Source organism: Cyprinodon variegatus, unplaced genomic scaffold (genome assembly GCF_000732505.1).
Source record: "Cyprinodon variegatus isolate N-32 unplaced genomic scaffold, C_variegatus-1.0 Scaffold204, whole genome shotgun sequence".
NCBI lineage: Eukaryota > Metazoa > Chordata > Actinopteri > Cyprinodontiformes > Cyprinodontidae > Cyprinodon > Cyprinodon variegatus.
This window is the reverse complement of record NW_015150657.1, coordinates 50,102-57,638: the sequence shown is the minus strand read 5'-3', so window position 1 is coordinate 57,638 and position 7,537 is coordinate 50,102. Positions and strand designations below refer to the sequence as shown.

The 7,537-nt window shown below is 37.6% G+C and overlaps 1 protein-coding gene across 1 annotated transcript in view; it reads right to left on the bottom strand.

Moving 5' to 3' along the window:
• map2 (microtubule associated protein 2) overlaps positions 1-6,735 on the bottom strand; it is a 103,086-nt gene extending 96,351 nt beyond the window's left edge. The window contains exon 1 of the mRNA XM_015379947.1: positions 6,684-6,735. The gene's annotated coding sequence lies outside the window, so the exon portion shown is untranslated. The remainder of the gene's footprint in view (positions 1-6,683) is intronic.
• Positions 6,736-7,537: the final 802 nt, after the last annotated feature.

Here is a 7,537-nt window from a genome sequence, read left to right as displayed (position 1 = left end):
CAGGTAAAACATCAGAGGTCTCTGTCCAGAAGAGCGCAGTCCTAGGAACAGCTAAGATACTGCGCAGAACCCTCAAACTCTCAGGCCTCTGGTAGAGGACCCGAGCTTGAGGATGACACATACTGTACCACCCCACGAGGGGTGAGAAAAACTGTTTTTTTTTTTGTTTTTGTTTTTTATATAATAAAAATGAAAACCATGTTGTTGAGCAACCCTTTGAAGCAATCACTGAAATCTGTTGTTTTCTGTAATGTTCAGGAAATGTTCAGTCAGATAAGTCACACTATCTAAGAAATCATCTGGAGGTACCTCACTTAATTTAACCAGTTTATATCTGGGTTGAGGTATCCATGTTTCCCTCAGTCTTTTCATTATAGCTCAGCTGGCTTAGGTTACTAAAGTAGCAGCAATAGTGCCTTGTTTTATTCTCAAAACTGGCTTTGGTTTCGCCCTCGAGATTATTCTGCCTTCCTTCATCTGGAATCTAAACTCTAAAGGATCTAAAGGATCTAAACTCCTCCCTGTTCTTCGGTCTTCGGGGCTTCAACGTCTGGGACTTTCTGGGCACCATTTCCTGCATCTTGTTGGCAACCGACCGTCTGGAATCCACCTTGAATGAACTGGACCAGGTTAGTGACTCACAGGTTGATAATCATCCTCTGCCAGATTGACATGGTCACTAACCTGTGTGTTCTTCCTGCAGAGGTTCATACCTTAGACACCCTAGCGGTTCACTGCAGATCCACTGTTTTTAATAAACGCTTTTTGAGATATCATATTGTCTGTCTGACTGAATACTGGATTCTCTGCCCTGAGCTCAGACACCAACAGAGTGTTAGCTATTTGTTAACTAATCATTCAATGTAGAAAATTGAGAATTGAGTTCTGCTGCTCAATAAAGGTCAGCAAGACCAACAACAATTCTTAGAAAATTAGAATTACACATGTTGACAGATTGAAATGTATTCAATACCAACAAAAAGCATTAAAACAGAAAAAGATTTCCAGCCTTCATGTTATGTAAATGTATTTCAGCAACAATATTTAGGTAATGTTCGATTTAAAAGTATTTTTTGTTGAGTTATAACCACCTATTCCAAAAAAACCCTATTGAAGATCGGGTAACAATCAAAGGCATGTAGAAGACGCAACAACCAGCACAATAGGTGCTCTGATCATAGGCCACCAAAACCAAACTTTTTCACCTAACTACAAAACTCTATGTGAACAAAAATCTGTACATGCAGCGACGTATGTCAGATATTCAACCAGAGCACTTTTAGTAAGCAAAAAGTATAATGGTCAATCCTCAGAACCAATTGTCCTACATATCATAAATGTGTCTCTGCTCCAACACTGAACAAAATGATTGCACAGCCTCATCAAAAGCCATCAAGAGCTATAAAGGTTTGTTAATGACTTCTTTTTTTTATTTATGTGTGTGGAGGCAAGGAAATATGCATGGACAGAGGGAAGACACCTAACTTAGAGCATAGCATAATTATAGATTAGAATTTAAATCGGAGATCTAACTATCCAATTAAGGATTTGTGATAATGCAAAAAATATGTTCAAATATTTCCATGATCCAATCTAACTCAATGGTTCTGCTAAATCCCAGTCCAGTGTTCTAACATGCAACATTTTCTTAGCAATTTGTTGCACCTTTGTATTGGTTTATACTTTAGAACTTCTATAAAATATAAAAAATTATATCCTCTAAACATTTCAAGATGCAAATTTTACTGGTAGATGATGGATCCACCTATAAAGTAATTTTATCTTTACAGTGGAATTACCTTCAAATGCCACCTAACTACTGTTACCACACTGACCATTGTGATAAACACCATAAAAAAAACCTTTCAGTGTGAGAAAGGCAAAGATAGTAAACAACAGGCCTGTAGGTGGCAGACATTAGTTGCGTGACTAAATGTGTTGGTGTTGCTACCACTGAAAGTCTCTCTTTGTGATCTAAAGAGATTTTTTTTCCCAATGATGTTCTATCTCACACGCAGAGATAACTGCACACGCAGCATTGTGTCAGATATGACGAAGCAGGACTTGTGTGTATGCAACTGTCTATGTCTCTTTGAGTTACCTTATTCACACATCAAGCTTATGTAAAGCCCTATCACTATGTGGTAGTTGAGTGTGAACAGGCAGACTGCAGTGCTGCCACACCAAGCTGGCTCCTCTTCCTGGCCTGCTGACTCCATCAACCAACAGTGCTCATAACAATGATGATTCAGAGTGACGCAACAACTGATTTGTTTTTACTTACTGCATAGAAAAGAGGTAAAACAGGCACTGGAGGATGAAGATGATTTTTAATTCAGTGATTATAGTCTACGGATATGTTTTTATTGATTTCCCAAACTTTTAAAAAGAGTCACTTCTTAGACAAAATTAAGAAAAATTAGACAATAATCAATGAAACTATTTTAATATGTCCATATATTCTGAAATAAATCTTTAAACCACAAAACATTTAAAGAAAGTTAAGATCCTTGATCTTTTAGCAACAAAGTATGACTTGAGACTTCTCAGAAGATTAACTTCTCGTTGGTTTTGCACCAATATCAGTATCGGACAGGGCCCCGATCCAGCACTAAAATGGTGGTATCGGTATGTGCGAGTACCAACAAATAGGGCACCGAAACCACTTTGAGAGCCAAAAGTTTATTCAACTATTGTCACCCATTCCAGGTAGGCAATAAAAAGTTCTACTGGATTAACTTTGTATTAGTCTTTCTCCTGCTTCACAAAGGTAGGCAGCAGCTTGACAAAGCCATGACAGCGACTATTTTACATTCAAGTAGAATGCTGTTCTTCATATATACACACACACATTAATTTCAAACAGATAGTATCGGTATCGGCCAATACTGCACAGCCAGGTATCGGGTATCGGTATCAGGGCCAAAAATGGCACCGGCGCAACACTACTCCTCATTAGTATCAAATTCCAGGTAAATTGGGTTTGAGAACCTTAGCATACTGAGATTATATGGTTGGGCTTAAAACTGCTCAGCTACTGTAATTTGTGTGAAACTGTGAAATGTCAGTACGTTTTTTTTTTTTTTTTTTCATGATGATTTTATGCGAAATATTGTGGAAAGGACTTTAAGATATCAACAGGTTTGTTATGTTCGTTAAATTTTCCTCGTTTTGGAATCCTGTTTTCCAAAGCTTAAAATGATCCAAGAGGATGCGTCACGAATCCGATTATGTTCCGTTATCAATTTGTTGTTTTCAGGAACACGTCCAGGTCGCTACTTCAGGTCGCTATTTCATTTGCTTGGCATGTAATAGTGAAAAGTCAGTACGAAACCAAAACCTATTTTAACATGATTCCATTAATTCCATTCCATTCCAATGGAGATATTTTAGGTTAATTTACAAATTTTGAGTGACATTCATGATGCACATTACAGCTAGTTTAAAAGCACCGCTATAAGCAGGTCTTATATTTTGTTGACTAAGACAACTTTTTAGTCAAAAAAAACAAAAAAACAAAACAAAAAAAAAATAATTTTAATTAAGAAATAAAATGCCAGATGAAAAAGTAATGTTGACGGGTTTGAATTGTTACCATGCCTTGTCCCAGTTGGAGAGATAATAACAACTTATGGCTAAAATCAAAATTCTCCTTCTGTCTGTTTTTATCTTTTTCCAGCAAACGCCCACATGTTACCTGCCACTGTGTTGATTGCCACAGCCATTTTCTAGGCTCTTGACTTAGCTAAACTAGAACAAATTTAAAGGCTGGCTGCACAGGAACAGTGTTTTGAGCCCCTAGACAGTGTCACCCCGTAGCTCCGAGATTACTTGAGAGCTAAAAAAGGTATATTGGCTTTACATGATACGGTTAAGATAAGAACACTCACCAATAATAGCGTTATCATATTTTGCTTAATCCAACATTGAATTGAGAGGGGTTGTAAGTGTTGGGCACATATATACAGTAAGCACTGGTTCTGACAGGTGTCTGGCTAGCCACCTTACTTAAAACATGCAAACCTTTATGAGGTTTCTTCTTTAAAGAACCGAAACAATGAATTTGAATCATCCATCCATTTTCTGTCACGCCAAATCCCAGTTGGGGTAGCGAGGGGTGCTGGAGCCATCTCCAGCTGTCTATCTGTCTAATCTGAATCATTTAAATTTTTTTAAAAATTAGGCCAATCCCTAAATTATCAGGGAGTTTTAATTTCGTTTTATCAAAAGAGAAATACCAAAGGGGACGTTACTTTCATATCCAGATGAGCACCCTTGGATCTCCTTTTGCCTTCAGAATAGAAATCATTTCTCAGGAAACTGATTGAACAAATCGTCAGAAACATTTACTAGAGATTTATGTTAATATCAACATGATGGCATCACACATTTGCAGGAGATGCATGTTATTTCCCCACATCTCAAAATGCTGCTGTAAAATTAAGATCTGGTGACAGATTCTACAGATTGTCTTTGAGAATTTATCTTTTTATCTCATTTTATCTCAAATGTCTCTCTGCATGCCGGAGATAATCCTCTCAACAGCATAATGCTGCCACCACATTTGTGGAGGCAGCCTCTAGGGTTCTCTTCCCTGAGCTGGGAACCTGATCAATGGTTTCCTTCCCATATCTCAGCAAGGCTGTCCTGGTTCCATTGTTATTCCATACTTTAGGTGATGGGAGATGATCAAATCCAGGGATGCCTTTGGAGAAGACGGATGCCTCTTCTCCAAAACACCAAAATGGCATTGCTGAATTCTCCACAATAATGTCATTCAACCCTTCAGAGCACTGATAATGTAAATTAGGAATGTTGAAAACACACACATTTAAAGTTGCAGGACATTATCTTTTGATGCTTCCACAACTAAACTCTGCTTTAAACTTCACCACAGTTTTATAACCTTTCCTCTTTGGTGTATCCTGCTCTAGTAGATGCTGATACACTGGTTTTGTATGCATATTTAAGTCCTTCACTAATTCCTGGATGAACATGGTTAATAATTAGGTGAAAATTGTTTGCACTGGATTTTATTTAAGAGTAGGAGATTAAAAATGAGTTGGCTACCATTGCAGTTTTTAGATTTTACTAAAGAAAAAAAGCTAAACATTCTGAAAATCATTTATCATTTTCATTTAACACCTATGTGCCATTTTGGGTTGGCCCATTAAATAACATTTGGGACACTTTGAAATCTATCTTATTAAAAAGGTAGCATGCAAATTTCAAAGGTCTGGTTCCTCTCTTAAGACCTTATGCAAACACAACCAGTACACAAAGCCTAACAAGCAAAACCAAAAAAACTCTCCAAGTGTGTGTCTAACAGCATCACCGAAGACTATTCTTCAAACATAAATGCAAGCAAGACTGAACACTGGAACTATGAATGCCTTCAGATGGTGCAGATCACACCCACTTGCTGTGATCGTTCATGTTATTCTAGGAATTATGTAACATGCAAAGTAAAAAAAAAGGGATCCTATAGAAGAATGGCTGTCAGCAGAAAAGAGAAAGCAGGGGTAACAGCGTACCCAGAAACATTCCTTCATGGAGCTCTCTGCAACCTGCAGGACTCCATAAATCCCACCCTCATCCTGAATGCATGAGGCATCAAAATGTATGTGCAGACACTGGAGCAAGTGGACTCCACAAAGGGAAATCAATATCTAACCCCAACCCCCAATATGTAAATGAGCTGTGACTGAAGCCAGCATGCTCTGAGTGAGAAATCCATCTTGTATGAGCTAACCAAATATCCACTGAGAGGGAGAAATTTTACCACAGAGAGGATACAATGCAGGCTTTCTCACCTGATTTTGATGCATTAGGTTTACCCTGGAGCAATGAATCTAAAATCCCTCATTTAGAGCAGAAAAAAACATGCAAATCATTTTTGCCATATGTTTGCAATGGGTGTATTACAGTTATTAAACTTGAAATTTAATTGAAAAGATGTGTCAAAAGCATTTATGTTAATTCTGGGGATTTAATATGTGTGATCAATCAGAGTGGGGTAGCCGATATGACTCAGCACCTGTGTTTTGCAGATCTCTCTTTTCCCCGTTATTAATAATGCAATAATAATAATAATACATTATAGCAGGCAACTGTTTTCCGTAATTGCTTTTAATAACCTTATAGACTCTATAGGGTATTTTTCCTGTAATGTGCAATATCATCGCTGTAGCCTGACAGTAATTCAGCACCAAGGCAGCCAGCCAAGTTTCTACAGACACCGCAGTAGATCTGTGATCCTCTCAGAAGCCCAATGCAGATATTTTTCCATCCTTTTAGAACCACACAGAATGAGTGTTTATAATTGGAGCAGTAAGACACAGCAGGGCAATTAGGTCAATCAGCGAGGCGCTCCCACCTCAGAATCTAGGTTTCTAGATCTGTTGCTCAGCTGTGATTTCACAACCGCAAAACAGCCCCTTTAAAATCCGGATGTTATAACAACCAGAACCTAGACCCAGTTCTGATGATATAAACAATGGATCTTTTTCCCCCCATCTCATAGAGGTATGAGGTTCAGTTCCTTAGAATAATATTCTATTATCCAGAGGGTAAGGTTACACCGACTGTCAATTTCACAGACTTTTAAGCGAATATTGAGTTATGTTTTTTATGGGCTTTTGTTTTGATGTTAATGTGAAAAAAGGAGAGCAAATTTCTTTTACCTGTTCGGCGCAGCGTCTTCCAGTAAAACACCGGCTCTTTCGGACGCAGAGGCGCCGCAGACTCTCAGTTACCGTAATACCGGGACAAGGCGTGCACGCAGACTGCGTTCTTGTTTACGTCCGTTATTACGGTGCTCTGGGAAAGACTTTTGCTAGAAAATACCATCGGCCGTTTTTCGGGGGTATGAGGGAAAAAAAAGGACACTTAGAGTAAATCACAAGTGCGATCAGTGGTAATTGATTCAGCTCAATATGGAAAAATAGAAAGTGATGCTTAAAGGAAACTGCAAGATAGCCTATATGTTTAGCTTAAAAAATAAGTAAAATTTTATTTGATCATGTTAAAATTGCACCCAGATAGAAATAAAAATTAAATTGAAAAAAAAAAAAATTGTCTATCATAATTATCATAAGAATAACAAACCGGCAGGCTATAGAACATTATATATATATTATTCTCTGATACTTTTTAGGCTACATTAAAAGAGCAAAGCATTTAATGTACATATTAAGGACTTGTTGGACTAGAGGGAAGGTTTTATTTTATTTCTTACATCGTTCCATATGTTTGAAGTAAATCTAATAAATATGAAAAATAGTCCCAATTGGGGTCGCACCCCTCGCGACCCCAATTGGGACAAGCGTGTAAGATAATGGATGGATGGATGGATGTTTAATCACTTTTACCATTTACTATAGCCTAATAAGCCAGTTCCTTACAGGGGGGAAATATCTATACAGGCAAAAGCAGGGAAAAAAAATAGGTACCAGCGGTTAAAATAAAAACTCACTGTTATATTTGGTGATTGAATAGTTGTTTAAAAAAAAATAATAAATCCTTTAAATGGAGCTTT